Consider the following 23,058-nt stretch of genomic DNA (forward strand, 5'->3'; position numbering starts at 1 on the left):
AACAAAAAAAAGAAAGTTGGGTCACTGGGACTCAGTTTAGGTACTCTGTATCAGTGACCATTTTGTGCGCCTCTGCCATGTACAAGGTGGAATAAAATCATTCAAATTCCTGTGCTATCTGTTCATCCTGGTAGACTTGATTACCCTGTGGCCCTATGATCGTGGTCACCCTTTGTTGTATGGTTTGGATGCGGAGCCATTGAGCCATGAGGCAGCCGGCTTTGTTACCCCCAGCATAGTATCTCTGTTTGGTGCGCAACAGAGCCTTATCCATGTAAGGGGCCTAAGTTGTTTGCAGGCTGTTGTGAGTTGGCTTTTCATTTTGAGGGAGGCTGTGCATCTACGTACCTCTTCTAATTCCTTGATTTCCTCCTCTAAGTGTGCGCGTTTCTCCCTTCTATTCCTGTTGAACTTTGCCAATAAGGCAATGAAGGGGCCCCTGATGACTGCCTTCATAATAGAGCAATGTGTATTGTTTGGGTCCAAAAAGGCAAGTGTGATGTCAGTGATTTCAGAGATATTACATTCATGTTGGAGCAATTTGTGGTTTAAGTGCCAGGTGTGCTGGTCAGGTGTCCTTCTGGGTAATTGTAGTGTGAGAGTAGCAGGCAAATTGTCAGCGAGGGCTGCAATATCCACTGATGTTGTAGCTAAAGTAAGGTGTGGGGAAGTTCTACCACCACTCGTCTTCTAGCCCCATGTCTGATAGCCATTTCTGGCTCACTACAGAGAGGGCTCCTGCCTTCCCTACCCTTGTGTGGGTCTGTCCAGTAGGGCATCGCCACCTATATTAAAATCACCCCCTTTGAGTATGTCTGCATTCTCTGTGGCCACCACTCGCCCACTGCATCTTTAAGGAAAGGCCTCCTGGTAATCATTTGGGGCATAGACTGAGACAACCATAAAGGTGTAGCCCCTTACCCCCATCCGCAGAGAAATGAGCCTGTTGGACAGTTCTGAATGTATTTGTATTACCTTCCCTGGAAAGTGTGAGGCTGTCAGTATTGCTACTCCTGCCCTCTTCCCAAGTCCAAAGGAAAAGTACCGACAGTCAAATCAGCGTGGATGTAGACATTTTCAGTCTGTATGGAGCAAGCAGATGTCACACCTAGAATCTCAGAATCTCTAAGTAATGAGAGAAGCACTAGCCACTTCGCTGGTGCATTGAGACCCCGTACATTAAGGCTTAGGGCCTGATTTAGATATTGGGGGTAACGCTCCCACCGCTAGTTTTCCATCAAAAAACCAGTCCATCGACTTGTCTGTCCTCCCACCTGATTTAGATGTTGATGGGATCATAGGCGAGAGACCACTGAGTCCTGCCTACTCCACCAAGAATCTTCAGCCACCTCAATGGCGGCCTTGATGATTGGGGCTAATGGCAGAACTCCAGCCACCTTTACCAGCAAAAAGATTTGGATGTGCCTTACCGCAAAGCCAACTGTGGCAGTCCGATCTCCACACCTGAGTTGGCAGATTCGGAGGGTAATGAGATACAAACCTACCTATTTTCCCCATTCTGCTTCTGTTTTTGACTGGAAACGAATGGACAACACCTTCTATCACTCCTACCACTTGACCATGGAGAAAACATGACCCCTCTCGCTGTACTGGAAGATAGGTAACCCGCCTTGACTACGGACATTTTGTGAGCACCGCATATGGCCACGGGACCACTGCATTCATATACATGTCACAGTAATTGTTTTGAATTACTATGACACGCATATGTCGGGTACACATTTATGTGGGACATAGATGGGGACACACTGGTATATGACACAGATCGCACACATACTCAACTGTCATTGTAGTGTCAGTATTCATTGCAAAATGAATGCTGACACCACAGTGACATTACATTCACACCTGTTGACTATGTCCATGTGTGCACATTGCAAGGGGACCTGTGATGTTGTGCTACCAGTTGTGTATATGAGTCAGTACATGGATGTGTGTGTGTGCGTTGCAGTTGACTGGTTGAGGCAGAGTAAGTTGGAGTGGGTGATGAGGTCGTGTCTGTATGTGTGCCACTTCCATGCGGGTGAGTGTTGTTGTGTGATTATCGTTGTCGCAATGTGTGAAGTTGTCAGTTGTTCTTGTGTGTGATGGTGTTTGTGTAGATGATTGTGTAGTTGTGTTAAATATTGTGGTTGTGTTACGTGTGGATGCAGTGTCAACAATGTGTGTGTTGTGTCATGGATGTACCACCATGTGTGTTTCTGGCATGTTCATGTTGTGTTGTGGTGGAATGGCAATGAATATGAATGCATGTGGTGTGTTGTGTAGTGTGTGGTGCAGGGGGGCTAAGGTACAGTGTGTTTGTATGACTTACCTCTATTCCATGGCCAGTGCCATCTTCCAATGTCCATTGGGTCCAGCGACAGTTTCTCTCGGTCAGCAGATGGAACACCATTGACCATCGACTTAATGGCCTTTTTAGGTGTGCTGCTACCCCGGATTGGAGGTAACACTGACAAAATCTAAATCAGGTCCTTAATACCTTAACCATGGGACTGTGAGCCGTGTTGCTCTAAGCTGAAATGAGCAGGGAGGTAAGCACTATGGCACCCTCTTTGTGCTTATGTGGGCAACAATTGATATAGCCTGCACGTCAAGGCTGTCAAGCAACGGGGAAGGGAAGAAACAGATAACAGTAGAACTGAAAAGTTCTCCTCCTGGGATTAGAACAGTTGAAGCACAAATGGTCTGTATTGTTGGCGAAATTCAGAACTGTTATCCACTACAGCAAGCTGAGGCAGGAACTCCACCAACAATGAAGAAGTCTGATAAGGGTGGCAAAGCAGCACTATGGCGTCCCACAGATTCACTGATAGGTAGTATTTCAGCCTGCACAAAATGGCCCTCTACATGGTCTGAATGGTTAAAGGGTCACGGTCTGTTCAATCATTTTCGGTTCTAATGCATTATCCTGTTGCTGTAGCTGGTGCACCAGAAGAACTCTCTCCTTGAGGCTTTCTGTATCAGTCGGTTTATTGAATTGCTTCTTGATTGGATGGGAAGTGTGGCAAGGGCCCAAAGCCAATCATATGGTAGTCCTCGATGGACACAGAGCACTGTTTTCTTCCTGTGGTTTGTCCATGTCCAATAACGAGAGGGCCTCCTCCAGAGTCTGTATACTTCAAGTCTCGTTGTTCCATACAAAAATGGGCCTGAAGGGGTGTCCCCAATTGTATTGGACAAGTTTTCCCTGCAGAAAGTCAGTTATGGGCCGAAGAGACCTGCAATGATGTACCGTTACTGGAGAAAGGTCTTAATATAGCCATATTTTTGATCACTCAAATTCTATGTTGTTTCTGTCATGCACTGCTGCCAAGATGTTTTTTTTTTCCTGCCATACTAGTGGATGAATGTGAGAATATCCTGGGGATTTGGCTGGAAACCCTGATGTATGTGTGCGGTCCAAGACTATTTCCTGGTCTGCCAGTTTGGGCACCACATTGCGAAGCAAGCATGTGACATAGTCCTTAAATTTCCCAGAGTCTGCTTGTCACGGGGCACCTTTAATGTGAATATTAGAAGGAGGAGACCTATTCTCAAGCTTGTTCAGTGGGTAAAGGAGTTCTGTGTTCTTGTCCCTCAGCTCTTTCCTGTGATCCCCCAGCTCCTCATCTTTCAAATCACCCCATTGCTCCAAGGCACAGACTCTCCTTCCAGACTCGACAATATCCTTCTTCATGTCTTTGACCTCTGTTGCTAAGTCACATTTTAAGACAGCTAGATCTTCCCTGAAGGTGCCAAAGTGGTTTTCCAAAAAGGTTGGGTGACGGGTGCATCATTGTCCTGGGACCCTGTGGCTGGTGGTGATGTAGGCTGCGGAGCAAGTGAGGCCATGTCCTCTCTTACTCCATCATCTTTGTGGAAGGCTTATTTAACATGTCCTTAAGAGTTGCATCCTTTTTTTTGCTGCGGTGGGTGAACATGATAATTAGGCTTGTCACAGCATAGGCAAATGGGGGTTTGGCTCTGAGTTCCAATGAGACCAACTTCGTGGACACCAATGTCTCACTGAGATTCTCAGGTGGCAGAGGGCACCACATTGGAAAGAGAGAGAAAGTCACCATCACCCCAGTTCAGTAATTTCTGTTTGGAACTGTCCATCTCCTGTCTGAGGCAATCGATGCAGCAACGGTGTAAGGACCTTAGGCAACTATTAGGATTCTGGGGGTTTCAAGGTTGCAAAATGGCACCAAGAGATGGAGTAAGGTTTCCCCCGCCAAACTAGACTGCTGTGGCTGGCCATATTTGGGTGGGTGCCCCTGGGGCATCAAACCGGAAACAAGACGCTATCCGGGGTGAGGTGCATATTAGGCAAAGCCCCCAAGTTGTAAGCATCCAGTGGCACAATCACCCCTGAGTCTCCATCAACCTTCTCCTAATTATGTCCACTGACCAGGGATGTCACGGCCCAGCATGACGGGGCAATCCAAAAGTCCTCACCCAGCCTGTGTCCCTTTTGTGGCAGTGCCAGGCTTCCAAACAAGGATGCGCCACAAATGCGTGGTTGGGGGCAGAGGATTTCACCTCAAAACTCACGCAGCTGGATGCCTGGTGCAGAGCGGTCTGAAAGGCAGCAGAGATGCCCTCGCTAGCACCAGTAAAAGGAGGTGTGCCTTATCTCTGTTGTGTGGAGTCTCTGGTGTGGCCTGAAGTCCTCCAGGTCCCGATAGAGCTGGTGCAGTGCTGTTCTCAAGATAGTCAGTCCATGCAGCACCATTCCAGTAAAAATGCTGCATGCCGGCCTCCAGCTGCACCAAGTGCTAAGCACCCACTCTAAGTACTGATCCCAGCAGGGCCTCTGGCACCCTGTTGCCACAGATATCATCGCACAATAACCAGCCCATTGACCCGCTTCTCTGTATACAATCCATCAGTTACGGGGTGGGGGTGAGCAAGAACTCAGTCGCTGATGTGGGTCATTTTCGTGAGCCGCTGTTGGAACCACTCATTCACCCAATCTGCAGGTCTGCGGGGGTGCATATTAAAGCCATTGCAGGTGCACGGTGGCTTCCCATCATCGGTTGTGAAGGGAGGCAGAGGTATATGGGGTTCAAAGTTGTGCTCCCTGCAGGTGCCAGCAAACCCCAGATAGGTAGGGACCAACTTCAGGGTCTGCGGTGTATGACAACCGCCCTGTGCAGTGTAACAATGGCAGAGCTCCGAAAAGACACTGACACACGGGCACCATGTTCGCCATGCCCCTCCTCCTCCACTTTAAAGTGCATTGGGCCCTGAGGTTCCCAGGGCTCAATGAGGCTCACGGTGGGGGCCAAGTGGCACTCCTCCCCTTTTTAAAAAAAAAGGCCCGGGGTGGGGTTCTTAGGGCCTACTGAGGCTTGGGAAGCTGTGCCCTGTTTACCTGTATTTGCCGCAGGGGATGGTATCCACTGGGCCAATTAAGGGTCAAAGAGGGGGCTGCACTCTCTAGCCCCTTAATATATATGTGTTGGCCCGGAGTCCCTGGAGCCTGAATGCCAACCATATGCTGCACACGGCAAAGGCTGTGCACGATGTAGAGTTAACAGCCTGTTTGCCATTTGGCCACAGGGCTTGTCAGCAAGACCAAGACCTATGTACAACATCCTGCTGCGCATGGACAAAGTCTGTGTGCAGCTAGGGTTGGGTGCCTGTGGGGAGTTGAAAGCAGGGCATCGCTGCAACACAGGCCCTGTGGTTAACCCAATACAATGCATTCACAAAGGCCGTGCATGGCACGCGGTTGTCTGTCTCTAGATGGCTGCCTGTGGGATGTTGGAAGCAGGGCCGGGCTGCACGCCAAGCTGTGGCACAAACTCCACATCACACCTGACAAAATGCAGCGTGAGGTTGGCTGCCTGCAGGGGTGTTAGCTGCCTCCAGTTGGTTTGGCCACAGGGCCTAGCCGCAGAAAAAGCTTAGTTGCCATCCCCCTGCTGTGTGGGGCCAAAGGCCATGTGCAGTGTGGGGTTGACTGCCTGTGTCAGTTTGCCGCAGGGCCTGGCTGCAGGCACATTAATGTTGTCACTGACATATTCACCCAACTATTAAGTTACTTTAACTTTTTTTTTTTCAGTGAATATTTATTTATTTATACATATATGTATATCTGTGTGTATATATATATATATATATATATATACACATATATAGATATATTTATGTAAATATACACATATATAAGTATATATGTATATAAATGTATAATATATATACGTATATATATTTATATATATATATATATATATATATATCCACATTAATGTGGAGTGTCGTACTTTTTGATGAAGCAAAAGCAAGTGAGGGGATATAGAAGCGGTGGCGCGCGTCCGATATCAGCACCACCGGTGTTCAGGTGTGGGAAAGCTACACTGCAGCAAGTGAGTATTTATTTATATATATATATAAAACATACTGGCAGTAAGTAGTTATAGTTAGGACCATGTTTCCATAGAAAAAGTGTTATTTGACTTGCCTATATCTTTAGCACCGTTTGACGAATCTTCACAACATTTTCAAAAAAAAAAAGTGCCCGATGATTCCTATAGAGCATGGAAAGTATGGGGGTGATGTATCAACCAGGGGTCAAGAAGAAGGGGGGCCATCCCGTTTTCCTATGTTAATTCCCATAGGACCTTTGAACACAACTACAGCTCTGTTCAGTAGTTTTTGAGATCATAAAGGGAAAATAAATTTGTATATCTGAGGTCGTCAATAATTCGTGAATATTCTCAAATTTTCACAAATGCACCCGCAAACAGAAGCACTGTAATTGGCTGGCCACAAACGGAACAGAAAGTTGCGGTCACTATTTTAAGGTCCCGGGAGACGGTCCCTGGGCCTGAAAAACAAAATCAAATGTAGCATGAGAGGTCAGGGTGGAGGTACCCTGACACCAAGGGTGTGACATAGGTGTGTTTGAGGTTTAATCACAAATCAGCAAAAAAATATTTTTAAAATAAACATTCACAGACTCATTCATATACTAATTCATTCACTCCTACATGTACTCAGAGACTCATGCGCCTACTCACACACCCACTCAAACATATATGCACCCACTCAGACCCACACATGGACTCACACACCCACTTTCAGACACACTCAGACACACACACACTCACTGACAGATCCATTGACTCGTTATATGTAAGAACTTAGTCACTGGCGGATTACATCAGGTATCTTTGGGAGATTATAATTTATTTGTTCACCTTTATTAATGATTATTGTAAACTCCCTTGTCAGTTTCTCTTGTTGTTTTGTTCATATTTATTTTGTTTGTCTAATCTCGTTTAGTTAGTTTGTTTTTATGTCTTTGTACATGTGTAGACAATTTCTAATTCTCAAACATGCAAAACTGTGGTTACGTGTGTATTGTTGTTTATACTGTTATGGTGTATTATGTGTCATGTTACAGCCCTGAAGAAGTCCTATGTGGAAGGATGAATCACGTTGGCTGTTGTTACCACAAACTTAGGGGGTCATTCTGATCCCGGCGGTCAGAGACCGCCGGGGCCAGGGTCGGCGGGAGCACCGCCGACAGGCCGGCGGTGCCCCGCAGGGCATTCTGACCGTGGCGGTTCGGCCGCGGTCAGATGCGGAAAACCGGCGGTCTCCCGCCGGTTTTCCGCTGCCCATAAGAATCCTCCATGGCGGCGGAGCGCGCTCCGCCGCCATGGGGATTCTGACACCCCCAACCGCCATCCTGTTCCTGGCGGGTCTCCCGCCAGGAACAGGATGGCGGTAGGGGGTGCCGCAGGGCCCCTGGGGGCCCCTGCAGTGCCCATGCCAATGGCATGGGCACTGCAGGGGCCCCCGTAAAAGGGCCCCACCTTGTATTTCAGTGTCTGCTTTGCAGACACTGAAATACGCGACGGGTGCCACTGCACCCGTCGCACCTTCCCACTCCGCCGGCTCAATTCTGAGCCGGCGTCCTCGTGGGAAGGATGATTTGCCCTGGGCTGGCAGGCGGCCTTTTGGCGGTCGCCCGCCAGCCCAGGGCAAATCCCAAAATACCCTCAGCGGTCTTTCGACCGCGGAGCGGTATTTTGGTGGGGGAAGTCTGGCGGGCGGCCTCCGCCGCCCGCCAGACTTAGAATGACCCCCTTAATGTGTTATTAAGAACAAGTGGAAGAAAATAAAGATAAGATTCATCATATCTCCATTATATAGAAAAGACTGGACTTTTCAATACATATTTCGACAATTTGGACAAGTGGTGCACCACCATTATGTTTTTTGTATGCTTTTCCCCCTTTTTTCATAAAAGGGCTCACACCTTAGCAGCAGGTGTTTGGTTGAGATGCACACAGAGAACAATTTAATATATTTTTTGCTCACGATTCTGCTGGGAACATATAGAGATAGGTGCGCTTTCTATGAGCCTGCTGCGTTTGCCTGTTTGGAGATTAATGGCATAGAATGTGATAAAGTGTAGTAGAGTGGAGCATAGTGGAGTACACTGGAGTGGGGCAGTGTAGAATGGAGTAAAGTGTCATAGAGCAGAGTGGTGCGATGTAGACTATAGTAGTGTGGAGTGCAGTAGATTTGAGTGGTATAGCATACAGTCGAGTAAAGTGTCACAAATTGGAGTACCATGTTATACAGTAGAGTGTAGTGGGATGGCATGCAGTATTTCAAAGTGATGTAGACTACAGTAGAGTATATTGTTGTACAGTATAGTACAGTGTTGTAGAGTGTGGTCCAGTGGATTGTCCAAGAGTGTTACAGAGTACAATGGTAATAAGTGGCATTGAGAGGAGTAGAGTGGAGTACTGTCCCAGAGTACAGCAAAGCGGGGAGCAGTGGCATACAAAGAGGTGCGTACAGTGTTGTATAGTGGCCTAGAGTAGAGTAGAGTAGAGTCATACACAGGGGCATACAGTATAGTACAGTGTTGTACAGTGGAGTGAAGGGTTACAGACAGGAGTAAAGTGTTGGAGAGTAGCATACAGTATATTAGAGTCTTGTAGAGTGTAGTTACATAGATTACAGCAGTGTGTGAAATAGTGGAGCTGCGTAGATTGATTTGTTGTATAGTAGCGCAGCTTGAGGTAAAGTCTAGCACAGTGGAGTAAAGCAGTGTACCGTAGTGTGGAGTAAAGTACAATAGACTGTATTGGTATGTGTAGAGTACAGTAGCAGGAAGGGGAGTGTTCTGGCGTTGCATAGATCATAAACTGTTATAAATTGGAGTGGGGTCCCATACAGTGGAGTGGAGTGCTGTGTCATATAGAAAAGTGTCATAACAGAGAACAGAGTGCTGTATAATGGAGTGTACGGATATAGAGTGGAGTATAGAGTTAGACAGTGGAGTGGCTGCGGTAGCATGGAGAAAAATGTTGTAAGAAGTGTGGCAGACATATGGAGTGGAGGTATATAGAGTGGAGGAGAGTGTCATACATTGGAGCGGTGTAGAGTGGAGTGGAATACACTGTGGTGGGGTAGAGTGGATTACCGTAAAGTGGAGTAGCATACAGTGGAATAGCGTACAGTAGAATACTGTACAATGGAGTGTAAAAGATTGGAGTGGCATAGAGTAGAATAGCAGAGTGGAGTGGTTTATATTGGAATGACATAGAGTGGAGTATGGTACAATGGATTGGCGTAGAGAGGGGTGGCATACTTTGAAGTGGCATAGCGCCGAGTCGAGGAAACTGTTATAAATTGGAGTGGATACTGTGGAGTGGAGTGCTGTGTAGTACAATGTTGGAAACCGTTGAAGGGTAAAGGGGAGTATTGTACAATAGAGTGCAAGGGCACAGAGTTGAGTGCACATTTGGACAATTAAATGTATGGGGATAGGGTGGAGTAGAGTCTAGTGCAGAGTGTCCAGGGGGTGGAGTTTTATAGAGTGAAGAACAGTACACTGGATGTATGTAGAGTGGAATAGCACACAGTGGAGTGGCATAAAGTGGAATAGCATAGAGTAGAGTAGTGCAGACTGAAGTGGCATACAGTGGAGTGCCTTAGAATGCAATAGCATATAGTGTAGTAGCGCACAGTGGATTGGCGTAAAGTGTAATATTGTATATTGTAGTAGCATACAGTGGAGTGGCATACAGTGACGTGGTTTAGACTGGAGTGGTGTATTGTGGGGTGGGGCAGAGTGTAATAGCATACAGTGGAGTAGGGTACTGTGGAGTTGGGTAGAGCGGAATACCATGCAGCAGAGGGGCAAAGGTTGATGTTGTTACAGTGTGATAGCATAGAATGGAGGGACATACAGTGGAATAGCTTACAGTGGAGTACAGAGGAGTGGCATAGAGTAGAATAGCACAGAGTGGAATAGCGTAGAGCTGAATAGCGCCGAGTGGAGTGGCGTACAGTGGAGTGGGGTAGACTGGAGTAGTGTACAGTGGAGTGGGGTAGAGTGAAGTAGCTTACAGGAGAATGGCGTAGAGTGAAGTAGTAAAGAGTGGAGTGGCGTCCAATGGACTAGTTTAGAATGGAGTGGCATAGAGTGAAGTGGTGTACACTGGAGTGGAGAAGAGTGGAGCAGCATTTAGTGAAGTGACATACAGTGGAATAGCGTAGAGTGGAGTAGTGTACAGTATACTGACATAGAATGAAATAGGGTATAGTAGAGTAGCATACATTGCAGTGGCATATAGTGAAGTTGTGGAGACTGGAGTGGAGTACAGTGGAATGAAGTACAGTGTAATAGTATACAGTGGAGTGGTGTGCAGCGGAGTGTCGTCACACGAAATAGCGCAGAATGGAGTGGGGTAGAGGAGAGTGGAATACAGTGGAGTGGCATAGAGTGGAGTAGCATACAGTGGAGTGGCATACGGTCAAATAATATACAGTGGAAAGGAATGCAGTGGAATTGGGTAGAGTGGAATAGCATATACTGGAGTAGCATAGAGCGGAGTGGCAGACTGTGGAGTGGTGTACACTGAAGAGGTGTAGAATGGAGTTGCACGTAGCATATATTGGACTGGTGTAGAGTGGAGTTGTGTACCCTGTAATGGCGTAGAGTGAAGTGGCATAAACTTTGAGTATTAAGTATTGCCCATGGAGCAACCAGGAGTGTTGCAGGGGTACCACAATGCAATAATACAACTCAGCCTTAGTTACTTTTGGGCCATTGTATACTGTGATAACTTTGCAGTATTCTGTGGTACATAGAGAAAAGGCTTATTTTAGAGAATGAAAAGGCAGCCATATTATTTTTACTACACTTTGGCTGTCTTCAGTGTTAGGGCCTTAACTATATGTAAGTACTAGGTCCCTACCTATTACCACCTTATGTAAATGGTTATAGGTAGCACATTTATTTTTTTAAATATATTTTTAAATAGGTTACAGCCATGTATACAGTAGTTTCACAAACATTTGTGAAATACTGCAAAAGTACAGCGGTGACAGATATCACTACATTTAAGTGCCTCATAACTTAACACATACTTACCCTAATTAACTGCAGTACCCAAAAAGCATCATCTCTGCACAATAATGCATAATAATCCTGCCAAACAATGTAAATCAATTCATCCATTTTTGCGCTACGTCAAAGTAAAATGCATTAGTGGAAAAATGCGTTTTGGGACCCTCTTTTATCTTTGCACTTCCATAATGATTCACCACAAAAATTTACATCATGTAAAATTTTTGAAAATGCTACAGGTCTGAAAACATCTTGTGGTGAGTCACCAAACAGGTGGAAAGTTATTAGGGAGCTAATATTTGAGGAATTCCTATCTTTGGGAACACTATAACTATAGAGGGGCAATCAGTTTTGTAGGGTTGAGCGCAAGCGCTCTGGCCCCTGTTGTAATCTCTCTGTGGGCTTTTACCCACACCCATGTCACGCCCATAAGTTTTGTTGGTTCGTGGTCTTGGCCTTTTAAAATTTGCTCGATTTCATTAGTGAAAGGCGTGCATACGTCATGCCTTTTTCGGTGTTCAGCCCTCCTCGAGCGCACCTGTAAGCTACTGAAAACATACGAGGCTCCATGTTTTCCACATGGCTTCTGGCCTACTTTTTCTTTTTCTTTCCTATGCAGCACGTACTCGCTAGGCAGTAAACAAGCACATTTCATGACTACAAGTTTAATTGTGTTGTTTATCCTATAGCTCCTTTGCAAATTCAAGGTTTTACACAGCGCAATCACGGTTGTTTTTAAAAAATGTATTTGTAATTTTTGGGTAATTTGTATCCCGTCCCTATCCCCACCCCTGCCTTGTTTAAAGGTACTAAAGTTCTGCAGGGAGAGGGGCCTTAATAGATTACAACGCTAATAGCTCTAACTTGTTTTATTTGTTTTTCCCCCATGACATTTCTGCCTCTCAGCTCTCGCAGGCCCAGCTCCACCCTGGCTCACATCGAGGTCACCTCCACAGGTCTGTTCACACACCGTCTGCCCTGTTGTGTCCACACCATCCCTGTGAGCTCTGCCACAGCTCCACGGCATACGTACCCTCAGCCGCATGCTCTTTCCACACAGGGTAGTGCTTCAATGTGCTCCCTTCGAGCTTTGTAAAACTCACTTGCAGCCTCCGCACTCTGTCCACCACCGAGTACTCACTGTGTATACCCCTCCTCCTTCAAAGAGGAACACTTCCCTGGCCACATATCCTCTCGGCGCTGTGTAACACCCCTGAATGTCCAGCTCCTCTGAGCGCTATATCCATCTTCTTTGTGTATTCTACATATTAAATGTTGAAAAGGTGATAGACTAATGCAGTAATATGTCATATCAATGGTTATGAAGTATGCTTTAGCTTATGAACTGTAGGCCTTAACTTAGCGAGTGTCTTGGTCTATTTTTGCCAGGCCTATCTCTTAGCGTTTAAAAAAAATGCTGACCAAGTGAATTAAACTGTGAAATGTCTATTGTATTGTTAAATGTGCTTAACTGAAGCTTTTCGTGAAAATCGACTGCTAGGAGATTATGTTCTTGCTACTGCAACATTTTATGTGTAATGTGTGTGAGACTGACTTTCCCAGGACAAGAGCAATGACGATATTGACTGGAGTGGAAGCTGCAACAGTATTGTTACCTGACAAGCCGGATGGTGAGAACATCGTAAACGGACCAATCAACTGTGTGTAAACGGAGAAACATTAGAATTCATAGATTTAGTATAGTAATGTTATTGGACAAAGTGTGAACATACGATTAACTGACCAATAGGGAATTAGGGGATAGTTTAGGTAACTTTGATATAACAACGCTGCAGAGGGAAAAAACTACAGACTTTAGAAGACTTATTCAGATTGTTGGCAGAACGTTAGGAGAGATTGAGATTTTAGGAGAGAGACATTCGTACAGACATTGGGCTCAGATTCCCTGCCTGAGAGCCTGATGCCTTGCAGATTGACTGATGTCCTGAGGACAAAGTCTTATTCTGCTCCGCTGACTCATACAGAGGATAGGTATAAATTAGAGTGTGATTATTATGCATATTTGCATTTTCTTTATAGGTACCAACTGTGCTGTCCTTATCTATGATTCTATTGTAGTTAGATGTTTTCCAAATTTGTGCTACTAAATTGTTTTGCATGAAGCCCAACATGTTAGTTGAGGATTCTGATTTATGCCAAAAGACTAATGCTTGATGGATTTCTCTGCTTAGCTACATGTATTCCATCTCGTTGATGCAGCTGACTCTGCTATTGATTTGCACTGTAACTCTAGAATGTGTTGTAGTTCAAGACTTGATTAGATTGCGTTTCTTCCACTGCTTTGGACAACCGGTGTTGTATGTGTTTCATTTGATTTTGAGATTAATCTACCTGACCTTAGGAAATAAACATTCTAAACTTTACTAAAGGTGTGGTTATTCATGACTGAAAGGTCATGGTGCGTGATAATTACTGACTCCAATGGTTATTGATTTTATTAATTACTAATGATTGTTATTTATTGTGTATTGATTATTGATGATGTACTGGAGCTATGGTAAGAACTTCTTAATTGCGAGTCAAAAGGTTCATCGACCTAATCGTGTCCCCTTGTAAGTGTACTTATTAAGGTCTGACGTACTAACAGAACCCACGAATCACGTGAAAGCTGCGCAAAATAGGTTCTCCCAGGTATGCTCACACGTTTCTTCTTAAAGCATGGCCAGCTCATCTGTTGTGTGAAAAAGAACACTATGATGAGACATCTCTGCAAAAAAAAGTAGCCCTGGCCACACCTTAAAGATGACTGCAAACATCATGAGACAGTTGCATACCTAACAACTAAACACCACCCCTAAACCACCCAAGCCAACACCTTAAAGAAACTCATTAAGGGGGTCATTCTGACCTCGGCGGTAAAAGGCTCTTACCGCCGGTCAGAAGACCGCCATTCTACCGCCGCGGCCGCGGTAAACCGCCACGGTCATTCTGACCCACAACTGCCAAGCCGCCAAAAACCCGACATCCACGGAAGCCCGCCTCATCAGCGGGCAGCGATAAACTGGAGATGACCAAACCTCCACCGCCACGCCAACACAAACACGCCCATGACATTCCGACCCACGAATCCACGTGGCGGTCATTCAACCGCGGTATTCCATTGGCGGTACACACCGCTGCGGTCAAAATACACACCCAGCTCCAAAACCCAGCCACATTGGACAATTTGAAATACACACACCTGATACACATACAAACACCACCCCCGCACATCCAAGCAACTATAAAACACACACCCACATCACCCACAAACCCCCACTAGTTGGAAATCGAGGAGAGAAGGCGAGAGAGAGAGAGAGAGAAAGAGAGAGAGAGAGAACAGCAATCGAAAACCCCAACACACACAGGAACCCAACATCATCAACCACACCACATCTACGCACACATCACCACACACCACCACTCACATCACCACAAACACCACCCCACACCTCATCCACACCACCCCATGGCACCCCAAAGACACCCCAGGTTTTCGGACCAAGAACTCTGGGTCATGGTGGAGGAAATCATAAGGGTAGAGCCCCAGCTCTTCGGCACACAGGTGCAACACACGACAATAGCCAGGAAGGCGGAGCTATGGCAGAGGATCGTCGACAGGGTCAACGCTGTGGGACAGCATCCCAGAAACCGGGAAGACATCCGAAAGCGCTGGAACGACCTACGGGGGAAGGTACGGTCGATGGTCTCAAGACACAACATCGCTGTGCAGAGGACTGGCGGCGGACCACCACCCACCCCTCCCGAATTCACAGCATGGGAGCAAGAGGTCCTTAACATCCTGCATCCTGCGGGCCTCGCTGGAGTAGGCGGAGGAATGGACTCGGGTAAGTCTAGTCTCAACTACTCCCCCCCCAACCACCAGCATGCCAACCCACACCCCCACCCTCACCCCCAACCCCCCAGCACACATCCTCCCTGCCAATGTCTCACCAGCACAACCCACCCAACCCAAAACAAAACCCTGAATGCCAACACAAACCATGGACACCCATCACCTATGCATGACCACTGCACATACCCATCCCCCCCACAAACCACCCTCACAACTCCTGCCACAAGGGAATGCCAGCACTGGGGGACAAGGGCACCCACAAATCGCACGCCATGGAACACACAGAAGCAATAACCATATTCTTTCACCCCTGCAGGGCCCGAACGCCAACACACCGGCCAGGAGGGTCCAGATATGTCCATCCCACCCCCAGAACAGGCCCCCAGTGAGGACAGCAGCTCTGTCGACCTTGAACCTGACGACCAGCCCGGACCATCGGGGACCTCTGGACAGTCGGTTCCCCACACACAGGCCACAGCAGACCTAACCCCCTCTGGGAATATCAGCACAGCTCCCACCCAGCGGGCCCATGCCTCTGTCTCCAGGACAGGTCAATCGGCGGTGTGTCCGCCACTACAGGGCACCCAGGCTGACCCAACACCCCAACAACAACAGGGACCTGGGGGCAGTGGTAGTGGGCACACTGTCCAGGGGACAGAGGCCCGGGGAAACAGGGCAACTGGGAGGGCTGCAGTGCGACAGAGGGGGGAGGACAGGCCCAGGGAACCGACTCTCCAAGAGGCCCTCACCACCATCATGGGAGCATACCACTGCTCCCAGGAGACGATGGCGACGGTACTGGCCAGGTTCCAGGAGATCCAGGCACAGCAGGAGGAACGGTACATGGGGTACAGAGAGGAGCTCAGGAACATCGTCCTGGCCCTGAACCTAATAGTCACCACATTGCGGGACCATGTGGCACCCCAAAGGGTCCCTGTCACCAGCCCGGACCAGGAACAGCCTACCACCTCCGCCGGCGCAAGTGGACAGGAGGCCCCCACACAACGACGGGCCACCAGAACCCCACCTCCTGCTGAAGATCAACCACCCCGCAAGAGGAACCTGAGATCTCAAAGGAAGACAGAGTAGGATGCCAAGACCCCCGCCAGCCTAAGATCCCCCCGGATGTCATTCCACTGTCCCACATCGTCACCCTGTCCAACCTTGAACTGCCCCTGCTCCATCCTTCCACAGGCATATGGACAATGCACCTGTGCGACCGAGAACTGGACTCTGCCATGGACATCACTCCACCCCCACCTATCACCGTTTTACTATCATGGACCTATATGTAGCACTTTAAACAAATCACTAATTGCACTTAAAACACTCTGGAGTCTGCTTGTATTCTTAACAAATGTATTACACTTAACGGTTCAAAGTTGTTCAGTTACATTGTGATGACAACATACCAATGTCAATGTGCTTTACTCCATGGGCGAACAAACCAGAAGTCACGCAGTGGGTCATACAGCTCTGAAAAGGCAAGGGAAAGTCACAATTCAGTTGAAAGGAACTGGGGGGAAACACAGAAAGTAGAGATGCAGGAGGCCAGAAGTAAATGTAAAATGGCGTGGGGGATTCTTACCTGGGTGCTACTGAAAATACTGTTGTATGACTGTGTCCCTGTTGTCCGTGTCGTCCCCGTCGTCTTCCTCCTCTTCACTCTCCACAGGCTCCACAGCTGCTACAACACCACCATCTGGACCATCCTCCTGCAGAAAAGGCACCTGGCGTCGCAATGCAAGATTGTGAAGCATACAGCAGGCCACGATGATCTGGCACACCTTCTTGGGTGAGTACATTAGGGATCCCCCTGTCATATGCAGGCACCTAAACCTGGCCTTCAGGAGGCCGAAGGTCCTTTCTATGATCCTCCTAGATCGCCCATGGGCCTCATTGTACAGTTCCTCTGCCCTGGTCCGGGGATTCCTCACTGGGGTCAGTAGCCACGGCAGGTTGGGGTAACCAGAGTCACCAATTAGCCACACACGGTGTCTCTGTAGCTGTTCCATCACATAAGGGATGCTGCTATTTCGCATAACATACGTGTCATGCACTGACCCAGGGAACTTGGCATTTACATGGGAGATGAACTGGTCAGCCAAACAGACCACCTGGACATTCATCGAATGGTAACTTTTCCTGTTTCTGTACACCTGCTCATCGTTTTTGGGGGTACTAAGGCCACATGGGTCCCATTAATGGCACCAATGATGTTGGGGATATGTCCAAGGGCATAGAAGTCACCCTTCACTGTGGCCAAATCACCCTCCTCAGGGAAAATAATGTAGCTCCGCATGTATTTCGTCAGGGCAGACAACACTCTGGACAAAATCTTAGAAAACATAGGCTGAGACATCCCTGATGACATGGCCACTCTTGTCTGAAAACACCCACTTGCCAAAAAATTGAGGACTGACAGAACCTGCACCAGAGGGGGAATTCCTGTGGGTTGGCGGATGGGGGACATCAGTGCTGGATCCAGCTGGGCACACAGTTTATGTATAGTGGCTCGGTCAAGTCGGTAGCGAAGTATTATATGACGTTCCTCCATTGTCGACAGGTCCACCAGCGGTCGGTACACGGGAGGATTCATCCTTCTCCTCGCAAGTCCCAGCGGACGGTGCCTAGGAAGGACAACATGGAGCACAGAGTCAAGCAACCCACAGGTACGTAACTACAGCTTGCACAGTACACGATTCTCAATGCATTGAATGGCTTGTATGAGTGGCAATGCAAGGCCTAGGCCTGTGTGACGCAGTAGTAATTAAGCCATGTGGGCCCTTGTAATGGCGGCTGCCTGACCTGAGAAGTGTGACAGTGGGATGTGAGGTCAATGTGCTGGCGTGACACACCGTGGCGGTAGGCGGTCGAAGACTGCGGCGCAAAGCCGCATTGGTTAACATCGAACCCTATGGGTTTCACGAGCCAATGACTAGCTGCGCCGGCGGTCACGGAACGCACTGCGGCGGTACGCGCCGCCGCGGGCGTGACCGCCATTTTCTATATGGTTAATCACTCGAGACCTGATCATCCACAGGAGAGGACCTATACTGCAAGTGCTGCTGTGACCTCGGTCTGGGAGATACAATGGCTGCTGCGACTGGGGAAAGGGCCCCTGCCTTCACTACAGAAGAGTTGGAGAAACTTGTGGATGGGGTCCTGCCCCAGTATGCACGACTCTACAGTCCTCCAGACCAACAGGTAAGTACACTGTGTGCACGTTGAATGGGCTATGCCTGGGTTGTGTATGGTGGATGTAAGATGGTGGGGTGGGGAGACAATGACGAGTGCAAGGCACGACAGATGAGAGCATGTGCCACATGGCAAGGTTGGGGAAAGGGGGCCAATCGCATCTATCATGCGGAGAATTGATGATATTTCTATTTCCACCCTGTACATGTCAAATAGGTCAGCGCCCATCAGAAAGTCGACATTTGGCGTGCCATCGCCAAGGAAGTCCGGGCCCTGGGGGTCCATAACAGACGGGGCACCCACTGCCGCAAGAGGTGGGAGGACATCCGCCGCGGGACCAGGAAGACCGCTGAGTCACTGCTGGGGATGGCCTCCCAACCTAGGAGGGGTGCCAGTCGTACCCTGACCCCCCTGATGTCCCGGATCCTGGCGGTGGCCTACCCCGATTTGGATGGGCGCGTGAGGACATCACAGCAGACACAAGGGGGTGAGTACCAGCACATTCAGCTATCTTTACGCGCAGTGGAGGTGCCTGGGTGGGGGAAGAGGGCTGTGGGTGACATTAGGCCAGGGCGCTTTCTGTAGTGTAGTCCTCTCCTTTAGCCATGTCCCTGTGCCCCCGCCCCCCACCTCTGTAGGGTGACAAGTACAGCTATCCATGGTCCTGCATCACCCATGTGCGCGTTTGTTGTCCCTAGACCTGTTGGCCTAGTCACAAGTACTGAGTAGTGTACCCCGATTTCGCGGCTTAGTGCATGAGGCTCCTGGGTCTGTCCTCTCCGCCAACGGTGTTGACAATGCATGCACTCAACCTGTTTTTATGTCTCCCCCCACCCTTTTTCTTTATCTTCTTGTGCATGTGTGCATTAGCATCATCAGGCGGAGGAGAATTGGCACCGGAGCACGAGGGAGCTGCAACTCACAAGGCCCCGGTGGGCCATGGCACAGACACCGAGGCCACCAGTGATACGGAGGGCGAGGGGAGCTTCACAACGGGGAGCCGTGGTGACACCAGCGACACTGACACGTCCTCGGATGGTAGCTCCCTAGCGGTGGCGGCAACATCCGTGCCCCCCGCCTCTACAGGTACAGCCGCCACCCCACGCACCAGCTCCGCCCTCCCAGCAGCCCCTCAGCCTTCGCTCCGTGCCCGCTCGCCCAAGAAGGCGGGCGTCTCCTTCGCCCCAGGCACCTCAGGCCCTGCCCCTGTTACCCCTGCTGCCCTCAGTGAGGAGGTCATTGACCTCCTACAGACCATCATTGTTGGGCAGTCTACCCTTTTGAATGCCATCCAGGGGGTAGAGAGGGAGGTGCATCGTAGCAATGCATACCTGGAGGGCATTCATTCGGGTCAGGCTGCCCATCAACGATCGTTCAATGCTCTGGCCTCAGCACTGACGGCAGCCATTGTCCCTGTTTCCAGCCTCCCTCTTCTAACTGCCTCCAGCCTGTCTCTGTCTCCTGTTCCTCTGCCTATCCCACCCACACCATCAGACCAGCCTGCACACACCTCAACACCCAAGGGCAGCTCATCCAGACATAAGCACCACAGATCACACAAACATTCACCCAAGCAACACCCAGATGCAGACATGCCAACAGCCACTACCACCTCTGTGTACCCCACCTCCTCGTCTCCCTCCTCCCTCCCTGTGACGTCTCTACTCACACCTGCATGCACACCACCAACAGCCAGTACTTCCATCACCAGCACACCCTCCAGTACAGTCCGCACATGTGCAGTCACCACCCCCACTGCCATTTACACGTCCCCTGTGTCCTCTCCCACTGTGTCTGTCACCCCCTCTTCCAAGACACACAAACACAGGCAGCCACCCACCCAACAGCCAAGCACCTCACGACAGCCTCCAGCCCATGCACCTTCACCCAAGGACAGCACACCTGACTCTCCTACAACCACCTCCTCTTCCTCCACTCCCATAACCACTACACCTACCCTTTACCCTGGTCCTAAAAAAGTTTACCTCTCCACTCTTGACCTCTTTCCCTCACCTGACCCCCCACCTCCATCTGCTAAGAGTCCCAAGAGCGCCTCAGCCACCACCAGCCCGGCTTCAAGGGTCACCGTAGTGTATGGCTTTTGGAGTCCCCCCTTTGCCAGCAGTGATACATCGGTCAGCAGCAAGGGGACAGCCAGCCCCCCCCCTGGAAAGAGGACCCGTAAAGTAAGGGGACGCCGCGGGACGACTGACACGGCTGCCCCCAAGGACCAAAGTTCTGCCACTTCACCTGCCACAACATCCAGGGGAGGCAAGGGCCAGAGAGCCACATTGAAGGAGGGCAAGGGCAGCAGGGCGGAGAAGTCAGCCAGCAGGAGCGCGGACCAGGAGGGCCCCACAAGCCCCATCCCGGGTGTGAGGGAGGACACCCAAGGGCCCAGCACACCGTCACCGAAGGGTCCAGCAACTGCACGGTCGGAAGGCGACTGAGCAGGGAGTCGTGGCCAGGTCTGACTCCCTTGACTTACAGAATAAGCACCGCTGAACAGGGCCCCGCCGTCCAGACAGGCACCGCTGAAGAGGGCCCCGCCGTGCAGAAAGGCACCGCTGAACAGGGCCCCGCCGTCCAGAAAGGCACCGCTGAAGAGGGCCCCGCCGTGCAGAAAGGCACCGCTGAAGAGGGCCCCGCCGTGCAGAAAGGCACCGCTGAACAGGGCCCCGCCGTCCAGAAAGGCACCGCTGAAGAGGGCCCCGCCGTGCAGAAAGGCACCGCTGAAGAGGGCCCCGCCGTGCAGAAAGGCACCGCTGAAGAGGGCCCCGCCGTGCAGAAAGGCACTGCTGAAGAGGGCCCCGCCGTGCAGAAAGGCACCGCTGAAGAGGGCCCCGCCGTGCAGAAAGGCACCGCTGAACAGGGCACCGCCGGGAGGAGCACCGCTGAACAGGGGCCCTTCATCTCAAGCACCGCTCCGCTGGGCCCTTCATCTCAAGCACCGCTCCGCTGGGCCCTTCCTGTCAAGCACCGCTCCGCTGGGCCCCTTCCTGTCAAGCACCGATCCGCTGGGCCCCGCCGTCTCAAGCACCGCTCCGCTGGGCCCTTCATCTCAAGCACCGCCCCGCTGGGCCCCTTCCTGTCAAGCACCGCTCCGCTGGGCCCCGCCGTCTCAAGCACCGCTCCGCTGGGCCCTTCATCTCAAGCGCCGCTCCGCTGGGCCCCGCCGTCTCAAGCACTGCTCCGCTGGGCCCCTTCCTGTCAAGCACCGCTCCGCTGGGCCCCTTCCTGTCAAGCACCGCTCCGCTGGGCCCCGCCGTCTCAAGCACCGCTCCGCTGGGCCCTTCATCTCAAGCACCGCTCCGCTGGGCCCCTTCCTGTCAAGCACCGCTCCGCTGGGCCCCGCCGTCTCAAGCACCGCTCCGCTGGGCCCTTCATCTCAAGCGCCGCTCCGCTGGGCCCCGCCGTCTCAAGCACCGCTCCGCTGGGCCCTTCATCTCAAGCACCGCTCCGCTGGGCCCCTTCCTATCAAGCACCGCTCCGCTGGGCCCCGCCGTCTCAAGCACCGCTCCGCTGGGCCCTTCATCTCAAGCGCCGCTCCGCTGGGCCCCGCCGGGCCCCGCCGTCTCAAGCACCGCTCCGCTGGGCCCTTCATCTCAAGCACCGCTCCGCTGGGCCCCTTCCTGTCAAGCACCGCTCCGCTGGGCCCCTTCCTGTCAAGCACCGCTCCGCTGGGCCCCTTCCTGTCAAGCACCGCTCTGCTGGGCCCCGCCGTCCCAAGCACCGCTCCGCCAGGCCCTTCATCTCAAGCACCGCTCCGCTGGGCCCCTTCCTGTCAAGCACCGCTCCGCTGGGCCCTTCATCTCAAGCACCGCTCCGCTGGGCCCCTTCCTGTCAAGCACCGCTCCGCTGGGCCCCGCCGTCTCAAGCACCGCTCCGCTGGGCCCTTCATCTCAAGCACCGCTCCGCTGGGCTTCTTCCTGTCAAGCACCGCTCCGCTGGGCCCCGCCGTCTCAAGCACCGCTGGCCCAATGACAGTGCCGGTTCTGTGTCGTGCTAATGTTCACGCTGCACTCGGGCCACCCTGCCTCCTCCATTGCCTGTGGAGACTGTTATCCACTTGATGGACTGTGGCTTTGCACTCCCCAAGATATGACAGTGGGCAAGCCACCCACTGTAGAGACTTGAGAGACTGAGGCTTTGCACTCCCCAGGATTGAACAGTGGGCATGGTGGCCCCTTCTTGGATCTGGCGTCGTGGACTCATGTGGCTGTGGTGCCCCCCCTTCCCTTCCCCCTGAGGTGCCTGTAGTTTTATCATCTAATGCCCCTGCAGTGTTCTCTCCAACGGACTCAGGTCTCCTGTGTGGGCTTTGCCCATGTGTTGATACACTTTGGCCCACGGACATTTGCAATTTCAGTGACTGTGCTGGACTTATTGCCTCTATTTATCGGTTACGCAATGTTTACACTTGGATTTTTTGGTTTCATTTTCCTATTTTACCATGACTTCAATGAACCTATTTTTTACATAAATTTATTTTCTCACTTAAATCATATCTTTTCGTTATTCCGGGGGGTTTGGGTGGGGTCACTTTGACTTGGTGCTCTGCATTGGTGTGTAGATAGTTGGGGGGTGGGTGTAATGCGTATGTGTGTGCCCGTAA

This window comes from Pleurodeles waltl, chromosome 9 (genome assembly GCF_031143425.1).
Source record: "Pleurodeles waltl isolate 20211129_DDA chromosome 9, aPleWal1.hap1.20221129, whole genome shotgun sequence".
Lineage (NCBI taxonomy): Eukaryota > Metazoa > Chordata > Amphibia > Caudata > Salamandridae > Pleurodeles > Pleurodeles waltl.